The sequence below is a fragment of the Rattus norvegicus genome, chromosome 5 (assembly GCF_036323735.1).
Source record: "Rattus norvegicus strain BN/NHsdMcwi chromosome 5, GRCr8, whole genome shotgun sequence".
In the NCBI taxonomy this organism is placed as follows: Eukaryota; Metazoa; Chordata; class Mammalia; order Rodentia; family Muridae; genus Rattus; species Rattus norvegicus.
Genome location: NC_086023.1, coordinates 82,835,808 through 82,850,939, shown reverse-complemented (window position 1 = coordinate 82,850,939; position 15,132 = coordinate 82,835,808). Strand labels below are relative to the sequence as shown.

The 15,132-nt window shown below is 38.6% G+C and overlaps 1 non-coding gene across 1 annotated transcript; it reads right to left on the bottom strand.

The window, feature by feature from the left end:
- Nucleotides 1–14,516: 14,516 nt before the first annotated feature.
- On the bottom strand, nucleotides 14,517–14,650 carry LOC120103331 (small nucleolar RNA SNORA17). Its single transcript, XR_005505397.1, has one exon. It is a non-coding gene; the product is annotated as a small nucleolar RNA SNORA17 (small nucleolar RNA).
- Nucleotides 14,651–15,132: the final 482 nt, after the last annotated feature.

Genomic DNA, 15,132 nt, shown 5'->3' with positions numbered 1-15,132 from the left:
CAGGAGATGAGGAGGGGGGAGCACTCCATTCTCAGCTCTTCCAGGGCTCCCAGCAGTGCCTGGGAATCCAAGAGTCTGAGAACCAGATGACCCAGCCTTACCACAGGCCCCAGGGATGTGCTTCTCTACTTCTGGAGCAGTGTCCTGGGGCTTCCCTACAGCCCAACACAGGCCCAGCGATGGTATGGGGTAAGCTTGGTCCCTGAACAGCAGTGCCCTGTGGCAGAGCAGTTGTGAGATCCCAGGTAAACCTACAGTTAATAGGTGCCTTTGCTAGGGTTACTCTTGTAGATTTCATGGAGTTAGTATTGCACTAGGTTTCCACTCACACCCTCCCCCAGATAACCCCCAGTTGCAGTCACCTCTCCCAGCTTTGCTCCCTTCCTCCCAACCCCACCTGACCACGCGTGTTCTCATCCCCACTCATCCATCCCCACTTGTCTCCAGTCCACCAGTGCAATCTATTCTATCGCTCCTTCCCAGGGAGATCCTTAAGTCCCTTGAAACTTAGCCTCTCTAGGTCTGTGGACTGTAGCATGATTATCTTTTATTTTACAGCTAATGATAAGTGAGTACACACCATGTTTGTCTTTCTGGGTCTGGGTTACCTCGCTCAGAATGCCCCTTTTTCCAGTTCTATCCACTGAGCACTCAAGCTCTTAGTTTCAGCACTTTTACCAGTCAGCACCTTGAGATGCTTGTTCTCATTTTGTTAATCTGGAGCAAGTTGCTTAGTTACAAACGTGTGTGTGTTCTGGGGAATACTTTGTTTTCTTTACCTGAATTTTGTGATCTTTTCTCATGTAAAGGTATTGGAAAACTTACTGTTTTTCATAATCATTCTCTAAAAGAAAAAACAGAACACAGCCACATTGTAATTTATATACTGCTTAAAAGGTTTTCTCGGGTATATAAGCTAGGGGAGAAACAATAAAACCCTTACAGCCTGCTCATTAGAGTTTGCTCCTTCCATCAAAAATGTGTGTGTGTGTGTGTGTGTGTTTAGAGCTTTATGATAGATCTGTGTATGTGTGAAGTTGTTGAAGTTTGCTTCATCCATCCAGTGTGTGTATGGATATGATTCTTTCCACCGCTTCCTTTTCTTTCTTTTTTCACTGACTTCTTGCACTCCCAACAAGAAATTCTTCACTGTTTTCCCAGGGAGCAATCTCACTGACCGCAGGAAATAGCTGACTTTACACCCCTCCTCAGTTTACCCTGTAAGTCAAAGCTGCTCTTTGACAATAATCATAGGTTTCCATTACTGAGAACTTGTGATTAGAGAGGAGGTTGTACAAAAGTTCTTTCATAACTCTTTGAATATTGCAAAGAACAGTACCACCTTCATGGAAGTGCTTACACACACATGTTCTTTTCCAAATGTTCACATCCCCTAGACAACTTTATCTTGTTCACCACAAAACCAAAACATTTTTAAAGATCTAAATACATGTAAGTTCATTAAAGGTTCTTCCCTCTTGAGATTCATACCTATGTCGACTCAGGGTTTCCAAGCTTTGGTAATTCCTTTGGGATGAAGACAGCTTATTTTGGCAACAGTTGGGGACAACATAACTGAAAACAATGTTTAGCTTATAACACAAACTGCCATAGATGTTTTAGCTTTGTGTAGAGTGCATGCAATGAATTTCATGTAAGTTACCGAAAAATAATCCACACAAGCTATCATTTTCGTGAGCGTTACACAACCTATGTCTTTATTATTCCTCCACTATTTTAGATTTCATGGCTACAAACACAGTATAGATCACTATCATAAATGCATATGTAATGTCTACGGTACTGGGAAGAACTTTGGTATTAATTATTGCAGAATATTATCCTTGGCCCTAATTCTTTCACTCCTATTATTATTCGATCAACGACTACACCCTTAAATTTTTGCTGTTTAAATCAACAAATGACTTTATACTTTGGATAAATATCACTTAATTGCTACATTTGGTGAACTATAAGAAAGTTTTAAACTCTCTTAAAGATAGAGAAGATAATATGAGTAGATAGGTAGTTTCAAGAAATTAGTTTTAAGATACTTAGACAATAAAAATCAAACCTTTTTAAATGACTGAGAATTAGTTACATAATTGTTACTGTCTTTTTTCCTGTAAAGAGTTTTGGAATGTCTGGAGTGATTATAGCATTTTTTTGAGAACTTCAGCAAAAAGTATTATAGGACTCTAGTGAAATTCTTGATTCAGGCCTGGATAGGAAGAAAGAAGGGTTAAGATTCATAACTGTCATGTCTTTCAGAAAGAAGCAATACCTGGAGAATCATAAAAGATGATTTAGAAGGAGATGAATATTTCAAGCAGTGAGAATCCTTTAGCATTCCTGATAGTATTAGATACAAAGATGTTTTTAAGGCTCTCTGAAGGTAATTTCTAGCATCAAGAATGTTAGAGAATTATCTCATATTTCAAAGCAGTTTAACTTCTGACTCAAATTATTGCTTTTCTATCCCAGTATGAACCCTTTGTCACGTATGTTTAGACTACATTCCAAAACTTTATTGGTGTTCAAAGTTCCTAGAAACATTCCACTTATCTGAAGCAAAATTCCTCACTACAGGAAGCAGTGCAGGTCCAAGACCACCCACCCTGTTGAAAGGATTCCTTGGAGAATGATATGGAATTAACAAATTATGGAAGGCCTCTGGCCTTCTAGTGGGATGGGTTCGAGCTTTTGTTATTTGAAAGATTCTTTCAAGTGACATTCAAATGACCCATGTGGGAAATTTAAATATACTTACTGAGCTCTCTCTCGCTCTCTCTCTCTCTCTCTCTCTCTGTGTGTGTGTGTGTGTGTGTGTGTGTGTGTGTGTGTGTGTGTGCAAGTGCATGTTCTTCTCTACTTCCTCTTCAAATTATCCTTGGTGTAGTCACTAAAAGACAATTTATGTTTGTGGTTAATAAATGATGTAATGACTGAATTTCCTGAACTGTAAGCATACTATTGAGTCCTAACACTCTGTAAGCAAACTTAAGAGGCCTGGAGGTAAGCTGTTAAACTTTGAATAAACAGCTGCCTAGGTTTGAGTTTCCTTATCTGTTTAGTGATGGGGTCAACCTGGTTAGCCTTTCACACTCTTCCAATCTCTAACGGTTAATATTTTGTTTTCATAAACTGCTGGGTGAAAATTAAGATTCTTGCAAAGTGTTTTCAAAACCTAGGCACTATCCAGGAGGATAATATGAGAAGACCTAATTTCCCATGCTATAGCTTGTTAATGTCTTTTGTAGGGTTACCATCCACCCCTGGCTCCTTCAAACTGAAATCGCTGCCCATCCCCACCTCTTGAAGCTCTCTGTTTGCCTCTAGTGTAGGTTCCTTCTCCTTCCCCTAAATAATTTTCAATGTTGGCTCCTAAGTCAAAACAAAACCTCAGAAGAGCATCTCTTCAATTCTATGGAATGACAACCATTTTGAACATAAATAATAATATTTTAGCACCCTAAAATAATCCCTCAAATTCAGAAAAGTAGTTTGCCACAATTCATCTTTTCTACTGTCTAAAGGAAAATGTTCCAAGAATACATAAGGCTGAAGATATAAAGGTAAAAAAACATTTCTCCTTGTGGATGTCTAAAGACTGGAAATCTACCTCTGCTCTCATCTTCAAACCTCTAAATGCTTTTTGTCTTCTCCAACAAGCTAGTTATTAATAGTTTTCAAATCCCTTCCTACTTGAGGTAGTAGATCACCCTTTTGAGAGCAGATGATAGCATGTACAAAACCACCAGATTAATGCCATATTAATTCCTCAATGAATATCATGGCCTAAATAACTACACTAAAACCAGATAATGTGAGCTATATTTCAGAGTTGAAAATATAAATGAACTAATTTAAAATATTTTCTATTCCTGAGAGATATTTGTAGCCCTTCCTTAGGTGACTCCTGAAAGTCCTTATAAATCAAACATCTTCATTCTATTTACTACATGTTGTAACTGAATGCCATCTAAATAACCTCTCATTTATTCACCATCTACTGAGGAAGTGCAAAATTAAAAGCCAATACTCTAACTTAAATCACATTTGGTTTTTATTGGTCCCTCCTGAGTATTTATGAATAGTAATCCTCCCCTAAAGTTGTTTTATAGAGTAATATAAGCCCTTCAGTAGTCTCCCTATGGAGGTACAAACACAGAAAAGAAAAAATAGAAACACCCAGCAGATGAGATAATCCATGCAAGGTTTCTCATTCACCTGCAGCACCAAGTCAGAGGGTCTGGTCGTTTTGCTGTGAACGGATCCAGCTTGCAGAAGCTTAAGCACTTCTTAATGAGAACTCTGTTCATAGTTCCCATGGAGCCATTCAATTGCTCATTATGTATTCATTTATTCAGGATGTCTCCCAGCATAGGAAAAGAGGCCAGGCATTAAAAGATGATCTCACCCTTGTCTGTGAACAACAACAGAATCTGGCAGTGACATCTTCCAGGGTCTGTATATACAAGGCCAGGGAAGCAGTAAATCAAAGGTCTATTAGACTTCTAAGGGATGGGATATCCTTGTGAGGTAAACTTCTGGACCATGTGTCTGTTTTCTTGTCCCAAACTTCCTCTGTCTCACCTCCAGTTTTTGTTTCCTGTCCCAGAAATGGAAAAATAACATAGCGTATGCCTTACTTGTATAAGGCAGAGTAAGTTTACAAAGTATAAATCCAATCGAATCCCTGAAAGGATTCAAGGCTCTCTGATTCAAATGTGTGGCCTAGACATGCCACATCTATCATAAAAGACACAGGATGGTAAAGGGTAAACTCAATCAAGACCCATGGACAAGCTCTCTGGGTAAACTTAACCAAAGAATTTATGCAAGCATCAGTGTTGCTTATCCAAAAACTGGATTTGTACCTCACAGGATAGTTTAGCTCATTGAGCACAGAATATAAATAGCACTTCTGCTTAGTGCTAGACTCTGTCCTGATCACAATTTCTAATAGATTCATCTAATAAATCACTCAATAGATGAGTGTCACTACTGAAATATGACATAATTCTGTGTCATATACATCCAACTCCATACCCTTGCTATCAGCTTGATGTTATTATTCTTGTGTCTATATGATTAGCCAGTCTCCACTTTGTCTATCTTCAGTGAAAAGAACATGTGGCATACTTATTCACCAGGAAACTCAGGCTTATCATCTGAATGCAACATAGGAGTCCGTGATTCCATTCTTAGTGACTCTAACTCATGTCACATAATCTATTGTCATTAGTGTTAATCGTTTACTTTAAATTCAAAACTGAAAGGCTATCTGAAACTGTTTCCTTGCACATGCTCTCTAACAGCTGTCTGGTATACATTAAGACCATGCAGTGCATAAATATGTGTACACTCTCCTTGTTATGGAGGTACTAGGGCCTGGGGATGCTGGAGAAATAGATGGCATCTAGAATGCTTACTGCAGTCTGTAGGTGTTTCCAGTGTTAGTATATTCCAACTATTCTTCCTTCCAGGTCCTGTCTTTAAGTCAAAAATCTCTGAGCATCCCCAATATCAGGCTCTCCTCTGTTGCTCTACATAGAGAAGGAAGACTCACTTTCTGTGCATCTACTTGTACTTCAGGCAACATCTAGAAACCTGCCAAAGGAGATGGGCTCCTTAGTTAAGTTCCTTGGGCAAAAAAAAATATTGAAGGTACTATCCACCTGCCACGGTCTTTTTTTCATGTACCTTGGTGTATCTTAGTGACCCACAATCCTTTTACATTTCCTAAAGTGTTGAACCATTATCTCACAGGTCTTCTAATCCCTTCACTTAGGAAACCGTTTTTAAATCTTCTCCTTCTCATTTGAGGTATGCACTCTGGAAGCTTCACTGGGAAGGCAAAGCAGTAGAGAACATACATGAATACTGGGATAATTTTTAGGATCTTACAATGATCACATCTGTAGTCAATTAAAATCAAGCTACCCAGGGTAGGAGTATTTATTTATTATATTGAAATGCTGTTTATACTTTCTCCTTTTATGATATTATCCATAAACTTTTTTCCATGTATGATGTATGGATAAACTGTGATTCCAATTTAATCATTCTAGATAGTTTCTCATGTGTGCTGAGAAAAAGCCATTTCATTCCTGTAGACTTGAAACTCTGGTATCTATCACAACTTGTCTCTGAATAGTACCACCTCCCATACGTAATGCTAAAATTATAGCAGCGAGGGTGTGATTAACATCATGTGGCCCAAGAGCAAAAAATACCATGAAAAAGCTGTCAAACTTTGGTTATAGTAATTTTTTATAAGCCATAAGAGGCCCTATGAATATCATTACTCTTATTTACTACTCGTTATTTGGCAAATATACATTAATTGGTCTCCAGTAGAAATGTTTTCTAATTCCCTTTGTAAGTGAATACAGGAATTAATGAAACTATGTAATTTACAGAAACAATAAAGTAGTCATTTATTGTGTTACTGTGCTAGATGTTTGTAAGCATAATCTAATTTAATTTTATAATTACATATGGGAAACATTGCATTCTTGGAATATTCTTAAAGAAATGAAATTCCTTGCAGTATCAATGGCCCAGAGCCCATATCTTTCAGAGCCCATATATAGTACTTGTAGCATTAACAAGAATATGTTATAAAGGAGGGGTTTTCCTCAAGGATCTCAGTTTTATTTCAGGGCTCTTGAATTAGTAGCTCCTCGCAAAAAAAATGGGGAATAATAAAGTTGGTGTCTTTCTAGATGCATATTCAGCCAAGAGGGGTTGCAAGCCATTTGAAGACATATCTCTATTTTTTGAGCAAAGTTGAGAAGCTTGATCCTAGGAATTCTTTGACAATTGGTCCCCAATTATGATGGGCTATGCTCCACTTGTCAAAAAGGTATCCTGCTACAGTGTACTCTGGATGTTGTCTGCAAAGCTTGAAATTAGAAACAATCCAGTGAAATATAGCTTTAGTGGCTCCTCTTATAAAATCTCAAGGATGGGATGGTGGGATGCTCCTAAACTGAGAAGGAAGACATCATTCCCAACAGTACCTTCTTGTACTTCCTGTTCCATGTCAGCCTCCTTGGGGATCCATTCCTCCCGAGGGGTTGCTTGAGGAAGTGCTCTGCTGGACTCCTTCTCTGAGCTGTTGAATCAACTGAGTCTTGTCCTTCGGATAAAATTAATAATCTTTTCAAAACCAATGAGGCTTAAATCTTAGAAATGAAACTAACTTCAATCTGTTGTGTTTGTCTATTTTAATTTTTTCGTTATTGCCTGTGGTTATCTGAAAAAACCCCTGTATAAATTGTACACATCAATATTTCATCACAGTGGAAGAGGGACTGTCATTCTAGGGGACTCATTAGCAAATAAAGGTTGGTGGGGGGTATAATTTGCTTCTATATTATAACCATAGTACGTTGACTTTCTTCCACTAAATAAACTCCCATATAAACATGAATAAGTAATTCTTATTCATGAGCTATACAAACTTAGTGATCTACACAAAAGACATAAAAGTGGAAAGATGAGTTATTGACAGGAAGAAATACAGCTAGAGAGGGAGGGTGATGAGGGATGGGAATTATGGTAAGGTTAAAATGACTAACAATTCATTCTATATGTGTGTAAAATTGTCAAACCTTTGTTTACTTTGCTTTTTACACACACACACACACACACACACACACACATACACACACACACAAACCAGCTTTCTTCTTGTAGTCCTGGCTGTCAAGGAACTTGATCTGTAGACCACGCTGGCCTTGAACTCATAGAAACCTATCTTTATCTTTCTCTGAAGGGCTGAGATTAAAGGCATGTACCATTAAACAATATTTTTCTTGCAAGAACATTAGAATATTTCTGTGTCAAGATATTTTCTTCACTATGTTATAGGTAGAGGTTATCATATATCTCTGGATAAATGATACCTGTAGAGGTTATCATATATCTCTGGATACCACAGCCTGTTTTGTTCATTTGAAAATAGATTTGGGGAAAGAGAGGCCCATCAATGGTTCAGATTTCCTCTCATGGTTTCTGCAATTACATTAGTACATGTACTCACATCTGAAAAATCAGAGCTAACCGTTTAAGAGGAGAAAAATATGTGGTATTTGGCTTCAGGGTCTGAGTTACCTTACACAGTATGGTTTTTTCTAGTTCCATCCATTTACCTGCAAAATTCTTTAATTATTCTTTACCATTGAATATTATTCCTTAGTCTATACATCCTCTGTTTTTAACACTCATCCTTTGACTGAAGGATAGGTAAGGGTTTTGTTTTGTTGGTGTATTTTTTCCTCCGTTTCTATTATGAATAGAGTAGCAATGAACAGCATGAATAAGCAGTTATCTGTGAAGTAGGATCTAGAATCCTATCATGATATGTCACAGTTGTGTCTTAGTCAATATTCTCTCACTGTGAAGGGACAATATAATCATGGCAAATTTTATAAAATAAAAAAATGGGGGACTTGCTTACAGTTTCACTTCATTGTAAGCAAGGCAGGAAGCATGGTGGTATGAGGTAGGAACTGAGAGTTCTACCTCCAGATCCATATGCAGCAAGAAAATAGACAGCCACTGGGCCTAGCTTGAGCTTCTGATACCCCAAAGCCCACTGCTGGGGACACACTTCTTCCAACAATGCCACACCTAGTCCAACAAGGCTGCATATCTTTAGCTGTCTCATTTAGAGTCACTCCATAATAGCTAAGCATTCGAATAATTGAGCCCATAGGGAATATTTCTATTCAAACCACCATAAGTGGTATCGTTTGATATGGTATATTCATTTTTAACTTTTTGATAATTCACCAAAATGGCTTGCAGAGGAACAGCATCAGTTTACAATCTCATAAAGAGTGATTGATGGTTTCCTTCTTCTCAGCATCCTCTTTGGCATCGGTCTACAGTGACTCCATTGATCTTTGCCATTCTCACTAAGAAAGATGAAAATTTCAAAGTTGTGTTGGTTTGCCTTTCCCTAATTGCTATAGACAATGCACATTTTTAAGGTGTTTCTTAGACATATTTTTCTTCTTTTGAGAATTCTCTGTTAAATTCCTAAACCCACTCTTCAAATGGACTTTGTACATTACATATACATATACATATGCATATGCATATGCATATGCATCATCCTCTGTCAGATGTATAGCTTGTAAAGATTCTCATTCTTTGGGTTTCCTTTCCTTTTAAAAAATCCTTTTATCGATTCTTTGTGAATTTCACATCACACACCCCAATTCTGAGCATTTCCCTTTCCCTTCATACCTGCCTTCAACCTTTGCAGCCTACTCCCCGAAAAGAGAAAACATCTCATTGTGAAAGTTGGAGTGTGTCACAGTATGTCCCAAGTATATCAGTTTGTCCACACTCCTTTGCTGGCAAATGCTCATTGCCTCTGACTTCAGCTACTCTATCAGTACTGCAACCTCATTAGGACCCTTCTCAGATATTCTGTTGCCTTGTGTCATGGAAATTCTTTAATTTGGGATATATATGAAGAAGGCCTGTTCATAAAGTCCAGCTGTTCACCTATTTGATGGAGTAGATGCTGGGGTGAACCAACTTAAAGCCCTGGATTTGGACCTGAGAGTTATCTGAGCTGGTCAGTCCTATGGTTCTTTATGTAGGTGAGGACAGGCATAAGATAAAGCAAGGCCTATGGTTGGGTAGTAAAAATAAGATGGGCTCAGAGCTTTGGAGAGGGGAAAGAGAAAGGAGAAGGTAGAAGAAGAATAGGGTGGATTGCTATATTGCTATACCACTTTCTTTTTTTTAATATTTAACACAACAGGTAGCAAGCCACTGTGTTAGGCAAGAATCCACTAACATTTAAGATTATCAGCCTAGGAGTTAGAGTTTTATTTTCTAAGTGAGAAAAATGTGGTACATGAATTGCATGGACTCAAGTGCAGGAACCTTGGAAGGAAGAGCAGCAGGGGCAGTCTCTGCTCACAGACTCTAGGTCCTCTGCTGTGTAAAAGAAACAAGCTATGCTGGGTCAAAGAGCCTAGAGTTTGGCTTACTTCAAAAACTGGTTTATTTGCTTTTGGAATAGATTTATATACAGAGTTTATCTGAATCATGTGAGGAATTTTGTCCACAATTCAGAACTAAAGTAGAAAAAAATAGAAGTTTGTATCACCAGGCAGAGTGCATAACAGACATATATTATAGAAGTTGCTAGTGAGTAGAGGTCTGAGGCTCCAGGTAGAAAGCTTAACAGATAGATGGTGTAAAAATATAATGCTCTAATAAGTCTTACAGGATACTCATATTCTTTCTAATGTGGACTCTACGGGAATTTGTGGCTAAAATCCTGATTTGACAAGCTGCCTGCTTTTTATTAGCAGGTATTAATAGAAATGTGATTTAACTGTTTTTATAGTTAGAAGGAGAGAATACAAATTTTGCCTCAGTCACACTGGAAATTCTGCTCTCAGTTCACAGCTAATTCAGGGAAAAATGCAATGGCTCCAAGCAGAGAGCATAATAGATAAAAGCTGCCTACTTCTATAGGCAGGTATTAGTGGACATTTACTTTAAAGATGGTATATTATGGTCTGCAGGATGCTCATATTCTCTAACGAGGGCTCCATGGGAATTTCGGGTTGATTTCCTGGCATGACAGACTAGTGAGGCCTAAAAATGAGCTCATACAGTATTATTTAGTTTACTTCATTTATTTTGAATTGTTCTAATTTTCAAAATGGGTATGATTTTGAGTTTTGTGATAATATTATTTCTCTGGGAGAGAATACAAGATACAAGTTTTTCTGGTTGCTGACTAAAGGATATGCTGGTTTGGGGAAAAGGTTTTGTCTTTGCGTTTTTAGAAATGATGATTAGGCTCTGGACATCTTCAAGAGCCATAGGGATCAGATTTGATAGAGGGAGTCCCCCAGAAAAGCTAGATTCAAGAGAATAAAACTAAAAGAAGTAGAATTTCATCCTAACCAGTCTGTACATCCTACACAGACTACACGATCCATACAGATATCTTCATGATACTAAAATTTTGTTTTGAGATTTGTGTATTACAGAATGTACAACTTTGGTAAGTCTCATCTCAGACATGCCTAACTGACCTGCTTGAATTCCTGATCTTAGGGACTTTCAGCCAGATCCAGTCAGGACAGACATCAGAGACTACAACAACCCTTGGGTGGCCTTCTTAAGGCCAAACAATTCCTCCATTTTCCCTACCTCCCCTTCAAGATATCTCAATGTCCATATTCAGCCTGAAGAAGTTGGGAAGAGTCAACAACCCAATGGCCTAGACTTGGGGGCCTGAGGGTGGTTGTTCTGAGGTTGTCTCTACCATAAACTCATTTGCTAAAAATCCTTATATTTGTTACTAAGTTGAAGTTATTATCTCTTACATTGGTACAGAATGTATTTGATATGAATTTAACGTTTTCATTGGCATGAATTTTGTATTGATATAAAATTGAGATTGATATTGTTACTCTCATATAGACATTGTGCTTATACCATACTCTTAAGAAAACAAGGCTTAGACCCAGTCCTATAACTGCTATTGTATACTGAGCTGAGATAATTAAACATATGAGTTAAGGACCAGATAGCAAATTTATGGCTCTGAGTTTATTGTTAAGGTATTTTTTAAGATAATTCATTAGAAATAGCTAAGAGAAGTTAATGAACAACAGTCCAGATTACTTTACATAGATAGTTTCCAAAAACATCAGAAATCCACAAAATATGACATTTAATGTTATTTATTCTTTTTGTTGTGGAGACATATATGCTCCTGCCAGCTCTCCTTTTGTAGATTCAAAGAAGAAATTGAACATCTCTACCTCCAGGTGAGGTAATACATTGTGGCTAGGTAGTCACTGGGCAAAAATTGCCTATTTCATCTACAGACAAAATACAGTCCAGAAAAGGACACAATATACAAAATAGTTGACTGATAATCTCTGCCAAGTCAAAATAATCAGTCCTTCAAAATTCTGTGTGAGAAAGGTCTGTCAAATGATCCTGAGCCAGAAGATGAAGACTGATGCTCTTATGTGTTGCTAACAGAGGATTGTATAAGTAAGCAGTTGTCTCTACAACTTGTCTTAGTTCTGAAACCCGTGTTAGGTTTTCTATATTTTCAGATAATATTGGTCCTTCTCAGATTTCTGACAGAGTTAAAGACTAATTACAGTCTCACAGCCTACTAAGACTATTTAACATTGAGAATACATATTTAATTGGATAGTTTTCAGATAGTATACAAGCTACCCACTACATAACACATAGATTTTAAGCTTTTCTTAAACTAGGATAGATAACAGAGTGCACTATTTAATTGACGAAAATGATAGATGGGTGTTAGGTGGTGTATTTTATACTTTATAAATTATAGAATGATAAGAGCTGTGCTCAGCTTACATCTGAGAGAAAAGTTCTTTTAATTTTAATTAGAAAGGGTGAAATGTGGGTTGATGTCTATATGCAGATGAGGGCTGGCACAAGGTAAGACAGGCCTATGATTGATCACTGAAAAAGTAAGGTGGGAACAGAGGTTTGGAGAGGGGAGAGAGGAGAAGGTAGAAGGAGAAATAAAGATTGAAGGATAACCCATCTTTATTATGCTGTGTGGCTTTAAATAGCCACAGGTAGCTATGTAAACCATATAAGGGATGCATAATTATAGGAAAAATTGTTTTATCTAGGTGGTCATTTTATATCAATATTAATTGGCTCTGAGTTCATTGTGTGGATGTTTTGTGGAGTGAGAATTTACTGATTGTTAAATTACAAGCTTATTGAGTTTTAATTTTAATGGGATTCTAGGAATTGTGACTATAACTACAGGGGGTAGATGGTTGAATGAGGCTGGTGTGGCAGTTACCTGAGCCATGGGAACTAGAAGGTCATTCACTTCTGGGGCTAGCTGTGGCAGCAAGATCACCTCAGGACTCAGAGAGTAGCTAGTGGTAGTGTGGGATGGAGATTGGGAGCTTGGCAAGTTGGGTAGAGACGTTTTGAGGGCTCCGGGCCAAAGAGTCTGCCTAGTCTAGCTAACTGATATGAAAATACCCCGCAGATGCCATGTGGCACTGTGGTGCCAGCAATAACTTGGGTCGGTAAATTTTTATTTTTATTATTTACCACAATACAGTCCTGTAGAAAGAATCTTTATAAAATACCTGAAAGCATCATTTCTCAATGAAAAAGCCTATGGCCAATGAGCTGAGATAGGATTAGAAAGTGGGACATCTGAGAGACACAATTCTGAGAAATAGTCCAGTGTAAGAGGTTTGCCCTCGCTGCTGAAGGAGACAGCTCTATGAAACAGAGGAGAGGTAACCAACCACGTAGTAGAACTTAGAATGGAATAAATGGGTAATTACGTTATAAGCTAGTTGGAGCTTATAGCTTAAGCTTTTGGCCTAGGCATTTATTCCCAAAAGATTAAGTTTCACAGTAATAATTTTTGAGAGCAAAGAGGCTGGGTAGAAAAGCCACAGTTATAAATGGTGTCCAACACGGGACTAGAATCCAGGCTTAGGGCCTGAGAAGACACTAGGAAGGACAGTTTTGTACTCTGCTCTGTTAAGTAGAGCAGCTGAAGTCCAGCTGACCACAAGAGGCAGCAAATGCTGGGTGTTGGGGAAACTGCAGAGCTATTTAAGAGCCCTTGCTATATAGCATGGCTGGTGACCTCCTGCTGAAGACTTGAATGGGGCCTTTGAACTCAGCTCATAGGGCAGAATCCAGAGCTGCACAGCAGTCTCTTGGGCAAGTCTCTCAGGTGGAAAAGCTGCTGAGCTCGCCACACAGTCCTCCAGCCCTCCTACTCTCATGCCCTAAGAGCTGGCTCACCAGCAACCCCCGCATCCAGGGTCAGCTCTGCTATTCTGCCCAGGTGAAGGACAGGGACAGCTTTCCTTTCCTCATGAGCCCAGGGCCAGCTTTCTCACCTTCTGTAGGTGGCAAGGGGTTAGGATAGGGGAGAGAATCCTCCTCCTCACCATGCTGCTGCATAGCAGACAAGTTGCAATGCCATCTCTCCTATGTTCATGTCTTTCTTTTATCTCCTTCTCTTCCATTTCTCTATCACTTACCTGATCCTTGTAGTGGCACCTAAGGTCTCTAAGTATCTGATGTCAATCCGGGAATGCTTTCAGGAAAACTATGCCCTGCTCGTGGATTATGGCACCTGGCAGGGGTCAGCTCGGGCATGGTCTGCCTCCCCAGGTCATCCAGACACTGCCCTGGTGGTCATCTCAGGTTAGTTAGCTCCCTGTCCAGACACCTCAGCATTGGTCTGGTGGACATCTAAAACTTGATTCTTACCCAGAATACCATGTGAAGGTTGTCTGTATCAGACTCACACCCAGGACCATGGTCCCAGGCAAGGTTCTTCTAGTCTTCCACTTGTTCCCCATCCTGGGAGTCCATCAGGGTTTCTACAGTGCAGATTGTTGGTGGTCTCAGGCTAGCTCCCGTGCAGGCCCCCTCACACGAAACTGATACTTGTCTCAGGCTTGCTTTTCTTAGAGAATGTTGGGCTGATAATCATTCAGAGGGTCCTATATCAGAACACTGAGCATATACATAACCCGTCTCCTTTCTACCACCTACTGATTCATATGGAACTCTGTAGTCACACCTGTAATGCAATGCCCCTAGCAGATTCTTTTTAACTAGTTGTTTCTTAAGCTATGCAGAAGCCTTTTAGTTTATGAAGTCCCTCTTGTCAATTGCTGCCCTTAATTCTTACGCAAATGGTGCCCTTTCCTACACCTATGTCCTGTAGCATACTGCTACCTATCTTTCTTGTTGTTGTTGTTGTTTCAGATCAGGTTTGATGCTTATTACATCTTTGGTCCACTTGGAATTAGTTTTTGTGAAAGGTAATAAATACAGATTTAATTTTATTCTTCTGCATATGCACATCCAGTTGTTAAAGAAATGTGGGAAAAGGAGGATCGAATGAAGGAGGAAGGATATAAATAAAAAATGAGGGTAAAATAAAAGTAAGGATGCCATAAAAGAGCATAAATAATCATACTATTAACTGTTTACATAAAATTAAAAACCTTTTACACACACACCCACACATATATACACACACATATACATATGAATATATATGCATATATGAATATACATATG